Consider the following 13882-nt stretch of genomic DNA (forward strand, 5'->3'; position numbering starts at 1 on the left):
ATGTGCAGATTTATTTTGGGGTTCTCTATTCTGTTCCTTTGGTTACGTGTCTGATTTTATGCAAGTACCACACTGTTTTGGTTACTAAAGCTCTGTAGTATAATTTGAAGTCAGGTAATATAATACCTACAGGTTTATTCATTTTTTACTCAGTATAGCTTGGGCTATTCTGGGTATTTTGTGGTTTCATATAAATTTTAGAATTATTTTTTCCATATATGTGGAGAATGTTTGGTATTTTGGTGGGGGTTGTATTGATTGTATAGATTACTTTGAGTAGTATGGACATTTGAGCAATATTGATTGTTTCAATCCATGAGCATGGAATGTCTTTCCAATTTTTGTAGCCTTTTTAATTTCTTTCATGAATATTATATAGTTTTCATTGTAGAAATGTTTTACTTCTTTAGTTAAGTATATTACTAGGGATTTTATTTCATGTATAGCTGTTATAAATGGGATTATTTTCTTGGTTTCTTTTTCAGATTGTTTTCTGTTGGCATATAGAAAAACTACTGATTTTTGCAACTGTACCAAATTCATTAATATTAATTTTTTTTTGGTGTGGAGTCTTTATGTTTCCCCAGTTTTAAGGTCATGACATCTGCAAACAAGGATAATTTGACTTCTTCCTTTCCAGTTTAGATGCTCTTTCTTTGTCTTGGCTGATTGCTCTAGCATGAACTTCCAGTACTGTGCTGAATAACGAATGGTAAAAGTGAGCATCCTTGCCTTGTTCCAGATCTTAGAGGAAAGGCTTTTAGTTTTTACCCATTCTGTGTGTTACTAGCTGTGTGTCCATCATATATGGCTTTTATTATGTTGAGGTAAATCCCTTCTAAACTCAGGTTTTTGAGAGTTTTTATCAAGAAGGGATGTTGAATTTTATTCAACGCTTTTTCAGCATCAATTGAAATGATCATCTCATTTCATTTTTTGTTCTTCATTCTGTTGATAGGATTTATCACATTGTTTTGCATATGTTAAACCATCCCTGGGATGAATCCCACTTGATCATGATGAATAATCTTTTTAACCTGTTGTTGAAGTTGGTTTGCTAGTATTTTGTTGAAGATTTTTTGCATCTATATTCATTGGAGATATTGGCCTATAGTTGTCTTTATTTGTGTGTCTTTGTCTAGTTTTGGTGTCAGGGTGCTACAGGCTTCATAAAATGAGTTTGGGAGTAGCCCTACCTCTTCTAATTTTTTGAGTAGTTTAAGTAGGAATGATATTCTTTGAATGTTTGGTAGAATGCAGTGAAGCCATTGGCTCCTGGGCTTTTCTTTGATGGGAGACCTTTTATTATGGGTTCTACCACTTTTCTTGTTACTGGTTTATTCAGGCTATGGATTTCTTTCTGGTTAATCTTGACAGGTGGTATGTGTCTGGGAATGTATCTATTTCTTCTAGGGTTACCAATTTATTTGCATGTAGTTGCTCACAATGGTCTCTAATGATCCTTTGGATTTCTGCACTATTAATTGTAATGTCATCTTTTTCATCTCTGATTTTATTTATTTTGGTCTTCTCTCTTTTCTTAGTCTGGCTAACTGTGTGTTGATTTTGTTTATCTTTTCAAAAACCAAACTTTTTGATTTGTTGATCTTAAGATTTTTTTGTTTGTTTGTTTCAATTTCATTTATCTCTGCTCTGTTCTTTATTATTTCTTCTACTAATTTTGAGTTTGGTTTACTCTTATTTTTCTATTTCTTTGAGATACCTTGTTAGGTTGTTTATTATATAAGCACTAATTATTTTAAACTTTCCTCTTATTACTCTTCTTATATCCCATAGGTTTTTTTTTTTTAATTTTTTTATTAAATCATAACTGTATACAATGATATGATTATGGGGCATCATACACTCACTTCATAAACCATTTGACACATTTTTATCACAGCGGTTAACATAGCCTTTCTGGCGTTATCTCAGTTACTGTGCCAAAACATTTACATTCTACATTTACCAAGTTTCGCAAATACCCCTGTAATATGCACCACAGGTGTGATCCCACCGATTCCCCTCCCTCTACCCACCCCCCCTCTTTCCCACTTCCCCCTATTGTTTTGATATGCTGTGTTTTCACTTTCATTTGCTTTAAGAGATTTTTTAATTTTCTTCTTAATCTCTTTATTGATTGACCTTACCAGTCATCCAGGAGAATATTGCTTAATGTCCATGAGTTTGCATCATTTCTGATTAAATTTCTTATTCTTTATTTCTAGTTTTATTCCACTTTGGTAGGGAGAAATGCTTGCTATGTTTAATATGATTGCAATTTCTTTTGAGATTTTTTGTGGCCAATTATATGGTCTGTTCTTGACAATGGTCTATGAGCTGAAGAGAGGAATGTGTATTTTGCAGCTATTGAATAAATATATATTTGGTCTACAGTGAATGTTTCTTTGTTGATTTTCTGTCTGGATAATCTATACAATGTTGAAAGTGGAGTGTTAAAATCTTCAATAATTATTGTATTGAGTCTCTCTCTCTCTTTAGATCTGATAATATTTTCTGTATTTATCTGGGTGCTCCAGGGTTAAGGGATTATATTTTTAGAATTGTTATATCCTCTTGCTGAATTGACCACTTTATCATTATATACAGACCTTGTCTCTTTTTACAGTTTTTGTCTTAAAATCTATTTTATCTGATAGAAGTATAGCTAATCCTGCTCTTTTTTGTTTTCTATTTGCATGGAGTAGTTTTTCTATCCCTTGATTTTTCAGTTTATGTGTTTCCTTATAGAAACACATATGACAGGCTAATTTTGTTTTTAATTTATTTAGCCACTGTATGTCTTTTGATTAGAAAGTTTGGTCCATTCACTAAAAATATAGTAATTACTGTTTATACTATTAATAGTATGTTTAACAGCCACACTTGAGAAACAAGTTCTTGTTCTACTTCTTTTTCTAGCCATCACTAAATATTCTTTCAATGTTATTATTGATAGGTTAGGACTTAACTACTGCCATGTTGTTATTTGATTTCTGGTTGTTTTGTGGTCCTCTCTTCTGTCTTTCTTTCCTTCCTGTCTTCCTTTGTTAAAAAGTGATTTTTCTCTGGGACTATATTTTAATTTCTTGTTTTTTATTTTTTGTGTATCTATTATAGCTTTCTTTGATTTGAAATTACCACGAGGCTTTAACAATACATTTTACAACCAATTAATTTTTAAATTCTGCCTATAAAGAAGCAAACAATAAAGAGAAATCTAACATAATTTCTACACTTAAAATTCATCCCCTCCATGCTTTTTAATTTTTTGTTGTTCCCATCCATATCTTTTTATACTGTCTATCGTTTAAGAAGTTGCTATAGTTATTTTTGATAGGTTTGTCTTTTAGTCTTCCCACTCATGACATATATCATATTTAGTTTAATATAAACTAAAATGTGGAGAAGTGGCTTCTGATACTATCTTCCAGCACATGACAGAATGATAGAGAAAAAGATACTTTATTTTAGATTAAAGACAGCATGGAGCAAGATTTTCAATTTCAGCCTGCAAGATGTACGTTAGAATGTTTTCTTACCTAATTAATTATAGGGTTTATGAGAGCAAAATGTCTGTAGAACTATGTTCTTTGGAGCTTTTTACATATTTCTCTGATCCTTAAAACCTGGGTTGATGAAACAATAGTCTAGACATAGTTTCAAATCAGGTGATAAAAACATAGCTTATTCATATGCTATGTGAAGCTTATGAGTCTGTATTGTTTGCAGTATAGAAAGTGCTTTCTTTTTCTTCTTTGCCTGACCACATCTAAATTAATTGAGGTATAGGGACACAAGTGAAAACCATCCGAAGCTTATTCACTACTATGGTAGAGAGATATACACACATGGATGTAGATATATGTGATATACACACACACACATACAAAGACAGTTGAAAGTCTTAACAATTGACTGAATTCTGATCTTTCTCTTTTCTTTTTGCTGCTTTGATGCAGAATAGGTCTATGAGTTCCCAACCCAAAGGAGACTAGAAGTGGATTCCAGTCTGGATTTTGTTTCCATGGTAACTCATCAGCAACCATAGCTCATTCTACTTTTTTTCTAGCTGTTTAATTGACTTAGACCTTTATTTTAGTGTAGTAAAAAAGATTTTATTATTTGTAGAAGTAATGCAATGTACAGAGAATCTAAGAAGTAAGAAAAGCTTGATTTCCAAGGGGGCAAGGTTATTAGAAATATGAATGTTATTGATGCTGATCTTGCCAACATTGTCAGACTTAGAAACCGAGGATATGATTAGACTGCATTTAACTAGAGAATGTAGGATGATCTTCAGACCCTCTACTGCCAATTGATAATCTCTGCAAAGGTTCCTGAAAGGCAATTACAAGTTTTCAGTCAGTCAAGAGTTTGTGATTAGTTTATGTCCCAAACCAGTGCAAAGGCAGAGAAGCAGCACCATGTGGAACTCCACTTCTTCCCAAGCACTTTCTCAAGAAGCAGAGGGCAAGTTCTTATGTCTGCCTTACACCTCTGGTCCCAAGCCCAAAGGTCAAGCCTCAGCACTCTACTGGGTAAGACAGTGGGAAAATCACCCTCCAACTTTGTCAGACAAAGAAAGTGAAAGAGTTTGCCTCCAATGCTTGGTGGTGACTTGTGGGTTAGGATATAGTCTCCATGAGAGGCAACTCAGCTATGGTTTGGTTCATTTTCTTAGAAGAAATAGTGTACATGCAAGAAAGGCTTGACATATACATCTGTGCTGATATTTTGATCTGTGGTGACACCTCCCACTGGTGAAAAGACACTGTCCGAATGAAAGAATCTGAACTGTGAAAGGTGACAATGAAGGAACCAAGTTATCTTCCCACAGAAGTAAATGGGAATGAACACTAGGTTCCCATTTTCCTTTTTCCAACTTGCTGTATCATTTACCATTGAAGAATTAGTTGGCCATCTTGAGGGAGGAAGGTCACTCAGAGACACGTTGAATGTTGAAGCCCAGGGGCACATTTGCAATCATGAATCCTACCTATCTACTTCCCAACAGATGTGTGCTCAATCTCAAAAGGTGAAGTTCAAGCCAGGACTGGGACTAAGTGCCCATCTCCATTGATCCCTACTCTGCTTCTGTAGTTCACTAGCTCTTTCTCGCCATCATTTGTTTCCTTCATGTTCATTTGTTTCTTTTAATGTGGCAGTTTTCTGGGCTATGAGTCCAGCTTGGTCAACATTTTATGTATTGGCTGGGCATGGTGGCTGATGCCTGTAATCCTAGCACTCTGGGAGACCAAGGCAGGTGAATTGCCTGAGCTCACAAGTTTGAGACCAGCCCAAGCAAGAGAGAGACCCCATCTCTAAAAATATCTGGATGTTGTGGCAGTTACCTATAGTCCCAGTACGTAGGAGAGTGAGGCAAGAGAATCAATCACTCGAACCCAAGAGCTTGAGGTTGCTATGAGTTATGATGCCACAGAACTCTACCAAGGGTGACAAAGTGAAACTCTGTCTCAAAACAAAAAAAAGAAAAATTGTATTTATTAGTTAACACCCCAGATGCTGTTAGAGATAGGACCTCCATATTGTTAGTGAATTTTATAAGTGTATGAGGCAAATGAAAATATAAATTTAAGGACCACAGAAGTTCGTTTAATATTAATGCATACAAAAAGATGATAGGACCTTATTGCTGTGAAGAGGCAGGTAATATAATTAAGCACATGTGCTCTTTGAGGAGAATGCTCTACTGATCTTCATTCGTCCAAGGAAGGGTTGTCTCTGAGAGGCTTTTCCTGCTCCACTTATAGTATTCTTACCCTTACTCTGTGTTCTTACAATAAGGGCTAAGAGGCAATTATAACATTTTCTACCTTGTTACAATTTTCTATTTCCATGTAAACTGGCTTAGGCCATGCCCTACAATGATTTTCTACTGTATGAGGCCAAAATAGATCCCTTAAGAATGTGGTAGAAGACCCTCTGTCATCTGCTCTTCATTATCTTCTTCAGCTTTATTTAGTGCCTCTGCTGCCCTCACAGCACTCTGGACCCAATAGCCTGCTATTGCTCTCATGACCCGTTTACTTTTTATAGCACTTACTTTGCTTTACACATTTATTTCTGTGATTATTTATTGATGCTGAAGGAAAGACAGGGTAATTCTTGAAACATGATCTACAACCAGATGGATCAAGATGCCCCCCCACCCATGGCAAGGGCAGAGCTAGAAAGAAGCACAGGAGGGGGCCTGATAGAATCCTGTCCACAAAGCATGGGAGGAGGAGAGGAGGAGAGGGGTGAGTTACAGAATACTTACTCATATGTGACTTGGTTTCTTTAGCCATAATAAGAATAATGATAGGACCTCATTCATAGGATTCCAGGAGGACTAAGTGAAGATTATACATAAAAGCCCTTAGGGTGGTGCCTGGTGCCTGGTAAGCCCTACAAATACACTGAAAGCCCTGGGAGGGGAGGGAGCTTGATACTTCACAGTACCTTAGATGATCCAGGTTGATTTGGGGCCCCCTAAAATATACATGTTGAAGTCCTAGTCTCCACTATCTCAGAATGTGACCTTATTTGGAAACTGTTATTGCAGGTGTATTTAATCAAGTTAAGATATGGTCATACCAGATTAGGGTGAGTCCCTAATCCAACATGACTAGTATCCTTATTAAAAGGGGAAATTTAGATAATATTCACTCAGATGGAGAGAATGTCACATGAAGATGAAGGTGGCACACAGGGTAATACATGGCCTTCAAGCCAAGGAGCACCAAAGTTTGTCAGCAAACCACCAGAAACTAGGAGAGAGGCCTGTACAGATTATTCCTCACAGCCCTTAGAAAGGTGCTTTCTACCTACCACCAGCTTGATCTTGGACTTTCAGCCTACAGAATTGTGACACAATACATTTCTGTTGTTCAAGCCACCTAGTTTGTGACACTTTGTAATGGCAGCCCTAGAAAACTAACATAGGGTATAATAGCATAGGTTTTGGAGAATAATTGTCTTGATTTAAATGAAGGTTCCATTATCTATAGAACATTATATATAAATAAATTATATAATACTCTGCTCTCATGTGTAAAGGTGAGAGAACAGTAGCAAACATGTAGTGAAAACTTGCTTTGGGTGCCATTTTCTTAAATCTCATAGTATTTCATGTCATGCTATATCCCCAGTACTAATCTGTTCTCTCATATGTTCTTTACAACCCTGGAAGTAGATCCTATTAGCATCTTTAATTTATGGCTGCAGAAGCAGCAGCAGAAAGGTAAGCAGGTGGCCAACCAGGTCATCTAGTTTTAAAGCTCACCATCTTATCTACTCTTCCCCACCACATCCTGGCACCAAAATCACAGGTGTGCTAGAAAGATAAAGTGAAGTGATGCTTACAAAGCACATAGAATAGCACCGGGTGTGTAGCAAGAGAGCAATGAAAGATTAGCTGTCTTATTATTTCAGGAGAATAAGGAAGGATTGTGGTTGATGTGTGGATAACACAACAGGCTCCTTATCAAGGAAAAATGGGGAGATATCTTGGCAATGTTCGGTGTCCACTTTGAGAAAAGTTTGATTACTTAACTTTTATCTCACAATGTTTATATTTTAGAAAGGATTTAGTTCCTATTTGAATGTGATTATGTGAAATAGTAATTTCCTTCTAGGTATTATACTAAAGCAAAAAGATGAATGGGGAAACCTGGTAACTCTGTTTTCAGTGAAGTAGATGGTAGATGCGATGTGCTGAGTCAAAAGTGCCGCCAGACTACTAGCAGTGACTAAGATCATCATAGAAGCCCTGTGGGATGAAATGCAACACCCCTTTACCACAAAGGTGGGAGTCCAGAGAAGAAGGAGAATGAAAAGCAAAATTGAAAAGAGAGAAAAGAATATTTACACTAGCTATAATAGCTGGAAGTAAGTCATGCTTAACACATTGCTGATTGGTCATGACTTACCTGGTAACGTGGATAGTTTCTGCATAAATTGCTGGTCAACAGTATGTTAACACAGCAGTTGTTTCTTGATTCATTTCTCCCAGTGTCAATTCACAGTTGCCCCCAATTCAGCCTATTTTATTCTTTCTCCCCTCTTCATCTCTCAGCTGCTTATAATATAGAATCACTTGGTGTTTCTAACATATTAATACAATTTTCAGGGGGAATTTTACACAGAAACTATCCATGTTACCAGAAAACTCAGTGAGTAATGTGTTAAGATGTTTGACAGACTTAGCTATGTATGATATTTAAAACATAAATCAAAATAGAAATAGATAAATACATTCTTGACATTATAAAACTGCATTTATCTCAACTCAAAAGCCAACATCAAACAATAGGACAACGGAAGACTCATTTCTAACTAAAGGTCGGAACAAAATAAGGAGGCCCCTATCACCACTATTATTTGCCATTTATTGGAGGTAAAAATTGATAAGAAAGGGAAAGACGTTATATCTTAACAAATTTTAAAAGGAGGTAGCATGGTGAATTTTATGGTATGTGAATTATACCTAAAGAAAGCTGTTATTTAAAAAGTGGCAAAATTAATTAACTATTTTGTAGATGATATCATACTATGAACGCATGCCTGAAAACTTTAGGTAACTAAAATATTAAGCTTTTAAAAGTTGACTTAAGAACTAGAGTACAATTAATATGCAGATGTCAATAGCTTTCATATATTTGAACAGCAAGCCAAGGAGGCATTTCACACCATACAGCAGCAGTATGACAGACAAGCATGCAATGCAACAGGTAAAACTCAGTGGTATTCCAGAAAAAAAATTAATTAAACCATCTCAGACACCATATACCAAAGAAAATTCCAAATACATTAAAAAGTTACATGGGCAATATGAAATTATGAAATTTCTGGAAGAAGACATGGAGGCCTTATGCCCTGGAGCAGAGGTCTTACTAATATCTCTCAAAATCTTGAAGATATAAAAGAAAAGATAGAATTCAATTATGTACATTTTTTACAAAAAGACTTGCTTAGCAAAAACCAACACAACCAAAAACACAAATGACTAAACAGAAGAAAGCTTTGTAACTCACTTCTGGATAAAGACTCATTCATATCTGCTGGGCAGATATGTCCAAGAGTGAGGATTCTTACCAGTAACTAGAACTGAGAAAATTTCTGTTTTTAGGTACTTATGTCCCAGTTACTTTACAACTCGTGCCTTCTTTGTGTATGACGACCTCCAGAAATTGATACAAATAAGACCAACAACTTAACTGAAAAGTCAGAAAAACATAAACAGTTGGTTCACAGAAAAAAAAAATACAGTACAATGAGTTAACTATACAATGGCTCTTGACCAATAAAACAACAACAAAAAAGATCAACTCATAAGAGAAATATAATTAAAAATATACTCAAGCACCATTTTTTTTTTTTTTTTTTTGTAGAGACGGAGTCTCACTGTACCACCCTCGGTAGAGTGCCGTGGCCTCACACAACTCACAGCAACCTCCAACTCCTGGGCTTCAGCGATTCTCTTGCCTCAGCCTCCCGAGCAGCTGGGACTACAGGTGCCCGCCACAACGCCCGGCTATTTTTTTGTTGCAGTTTGGCCGGGGCTGGGTTTGAACCTGCCACCCTCAGCATATGGGGCCAGCGCCCTACTCACTGAGCCACAGGCACCGCCCTCAAGCACCATTTTTTACTCATACCAACAAAATCCAGAAGCTTAACAAAGCCGGAGAGTCTACAACCTCAATTTGAAGGCAATTTGTAATATCTTTTAAGAATATAATAGCAACTCCAATTTTCTTTCCATGCTTTACCACGTTTCCCCTAATAGATTAACTAAATATGTGTTATACAAGCAACTCCTCCCTCTCCCACTTTCCAAACACACGGAGGAGAAAGTATAGGGAGAAAGCAGAGAGGCAAGACATGGTCCCAGATTTCAGACTTTGGAGAAATTTTTGTTATAAGATAAAGCAGCTGTTCTAGATATCTACTGAACTTTGAAAATGCAGTGGATAAAACTAGAAATTATTAATATTGACCACTTGTGCATGCCCAACGTTCTTTTGGGCATCTTGAACATAGTCATGACCACCCTGTGTGGCATCATTCTCATTTTTATAGATAAAGAAATTCTGGAGGTTGGTGGCACCTGTGGCTCAGTGAGTAGGGTACCCATATACTGAGGGTGGGGGGTTCAAACCTGGCCCTGGCCAAACTGCAACAAAAAAATAGCTGGGCGTTGGGGTGGGCGCCTATAGTCCCAGCTACTGGGGAGGCTGAGGCAAGAGAATAGCCTAAGCCCAAGAGCTGGAGGTTGCTGTGAGCTGTGATGCCATAGTGCCTTATGAGGGTGACAAAATGAGAGTTTGTCTCTAAGAAAAAAAAAAAAAAAGAAATTCTAGAGGAGAAGTAACCTATACAAGGACACGTAATTACTGGCAGAGCCAAGATTTGAAATGTCTCTTTACTATTCCAAACTCCACGCTCTGGACCACATTTCACTCCATTGCCTTCAAATCTTTACATATAATGAGCTTCCAACAGGATTTTTTTCGGATGACATATCCCTATATAAAATGCTGGGTCTTTCTTACAGCAACATCACTGTGTGCCAGTTTAATATAACTAGCTGATGCACTTTTCATTTTACATTACACAACTATCAGAGGAAAGCCATTCCATTTGAATAAAGAGGGATATCTCAGACAGTGAACAACTGATCCGGGTGTGAGGACTGCTTTTTGATGGTGGGGAGCAGGACAAAAAGGAGCGTTGGCTTTCACATACTTGCTTGATTCTCTTTATACCTATTTTATGATTAGAAAGTTGTGCCTCAGAGAACTGAAAAGATCTGCCAAAGTCACTCAGAAATTGGCCTAATCCTAAAATCGTGTCTTTCCCCTTATACCACCCCATTGTCTAGAAGTGTGCAGTTAATCCATTCCCTCCTGATGGCTTTGACTGACACGTGGACTGTGCTGTACTGTTGTCTTTTCTAATTTGATTCCTGATATTGCCCTGTATTCTACCCCTAGTCCAGCCCATGCACCCCACCTTAAACCCTTGAGTAGTAAGGATGCTGCAGCATTTTTATAATGTTATCTGTGTCTGGTGAACCAAACAGTTACTAGATTACTTCATGCAACACTACAGTTGTAGCACTGTAATGTTACCCACCAAAACTGGAATTTTCAAGGAACATAAGTTGATATCAAACTACTCTGAGATTCACAATTTATGAAAATGGAAGTTTTGTTCAATGGGTTATTACTGTTCTCAAGGTAAATATTAATTTATTCCTATAAATTTTCCCTTTGTACTAGTAAATTGCCTTGATCTGCTTTTGAAAAAGATATACATTGCCTTCTGTTTCCCAGTTCTTTGAGTTTTCATGTAAATTTGAGTCTAATAGTAATAAGAAATGTACACTGAAACTGGGAATCTGTTCTGGAATGTAGTTACTTTTCTAGCATTTTTCATGTGCTATGCATTTCAGCACAAAACAGTAAGAAATATGACACAATTAAAATCTCAACAACTATATTCCTGCAAAAAAATAATAAATTTAGGGGCTGGGCACAATGGCTCATGCCTGTTATCCCAGCAATCTGGGAGGCTGAGGCTGGTGGATTGTTTAAGCTCATGAGTGCAAGACTAGCCTGAGCAGGAGTGAGACCCAGTCTCTACTAAAAATGAAAAACTGAGGCAGGAGAATCACTTGAGCCTAAGAGTTCATGGTTGCTGCAATGCCTTGGCATTCTACCCAGGGCAACAGAGTGAAACTGTCTCAGAAAAAAATTTTTTTTAAAATAATAAACTTAAAAAACATGTATAAAAGCAAAGACCCTTTAAACCAAGAGTTTTTCTTTGAGAAATTTAGACTCAGATATTTTTATACCTAATAAATGGGATACGTACAATGTAATTTGTTAAAGTTCTTCTTATAAAAGCAAAGGTTAGAGGCAAGGGGATTAAATTACAGTACTCATATCCCTCCAAAGTCAGGGAAGCTCAGCCCACAGGCCAGGTCAACCTGTGTTTGCATGGTCCCCCAGTTAGGAATGGCTTTTACATTGTAAACAGATTTTAAAAGAATCAGAAGGATAATATTTTGTGACACATGCAAACCACATGGCATTCTGATTTCAGTGTCAGTAAAGTTTACAGGAACAAAGGCATCCTTGTTTGGTTACGTATTATCAGTGGACTCTTCTAGGCTCTGGAGTTGAGTAGCCACGGTGGAGGTCCCAAGTGTCCCTCCCATTGTTCACGCTCCTGCTCAGCTCACTGCAAATCACAAGGATGCAATTAGAGCTTGACAATGTTTCAAGTATCATACAGTTAATAACATTTCATGATCTAAATACAACAATCAAAATTATAAACCTCTGTGTATGCAAGCACAACTTTCATTTGGAGGTAATATTTATATTCCAAAGACTTCTGGAAAAAAACAAAGGAACATTCTATAACATATGGGTACAACTTACAAAATGATTTTTTCCTGCCACTTTTTGTTATCATTTAGATCATTTTCTAGAACAACAAAAAAAAAAACAAGCATAAAATATCATTTTACCAAAACGTAGATAGATGTCTAGACTATCATCTCAGAACTATGCAACACACGTACTAGAGAATGAGGAATTAATTGGGAATTTTCAGCTGACTGAAGGGAGACTTCAGATACTTTGAACACATACACTAATTCTTAAGATTTGAAATCATGAGTGACATTTTTCACAATGCTGAGTTTTACAACACACATTTATATCTGTTACAAACCAGACTTTTGGCCATTTTCTGCCAAAATAAACACAAGCTCCAGCATTTGTTTTCATGGCATTCTCCTTGCATTTTTCAGCCTTCATCAGCATTTGCTATTTTATTTTCAGTCTGTGATTTTTATGGAAACCACTCCTACTCTCTCCTGAGTGTCTCACGTCCGCCTTTCAGGTGTAACTCCATTAACGCCCTGCTAATTTATCAGTGGATCAGGTAATTACTAAACAATTTTGATCCAAAATCTTCCCATCATCTCTCCTGTAAGCAGTGCAGCCAGAGCAACTTACTGGTCTCCAGATGTCAGTTTCTCTATGTGCTTGGTTTTAAAAAGATTTAATACACTTGTGGGTGAAAAAAATTGAAGAGGATGCTTAATGAATCAAAACATACTCAGGTTGAATAATTAGTAATTCCCAGTTGATTACTAGAAAAGAATTAAATTACAGTTCAGCTTTTACGTGGGTTACTGGAGTGAATGCTAGGATGGGCCCTTTCAATCATTTTTCCTTTAAAAAGCAGCAGGGACATTGAGAGAGGTAATTTTCCCTTTTTTACCCTTTCTAAGCTATATCATTTAAATTTTGTTTTACATCTCAGTTGCTTATTCAAACAACTTTGTATGTCAGTTGGCTTTGGGGATGAAAGCTCAGCTTCTGGATATACCAAGAAGCACTGGGAATTTCTAAGTAATTATTCAGGAGAAGATTTATAGGCATCTTGACTTCCGGGTTATATTTATTTAATTGAGAGTTCTTTAGAAATTTTAGTGGGATTTGGCCATTTGAAAGAGGACTTTAAGAAGTTATCTACTTTGTAGCCATGGGAATAATTATAATTAAGAATCACAGTTAAATTTTGTTTAAAATAGAAAATAGGAAGGGAGGTATAATTTTAAGCCTAGAATATGAGGCAAGCCAATGAAATTTATCCATTTTTTTTTAATCTTGCCTTGCAGTTATATAATAATCAACAATTAAAGGCAGGAAGGGAGGGGGGGTGGGAAAAAGGAAGGTGGGATTAGAAAATGGAGTAGAGGTGAGAGTTAAGATAGTTGAAGGATGAGAAGTTCTTAGGACTCTATACCAGGGCCAGTCTCAAACATGAATTGCAGAGTTTGTCTTTTAAATTATGGGAC

This window comes from Nycticebus coucang, chromosome 8 (assembly GCF_027406575.1).
Source record: "Nycticebus coucang isolate mNycCou1 chromosome 8, mNycCou1.pri, whole genome shotgun sequence".
Lineage (NCBI taxonomy): Eukaryota > Metazoa > Chordata > Mammalia > Primates > Lorisidae > Nycticebus > Nycticebus coucang.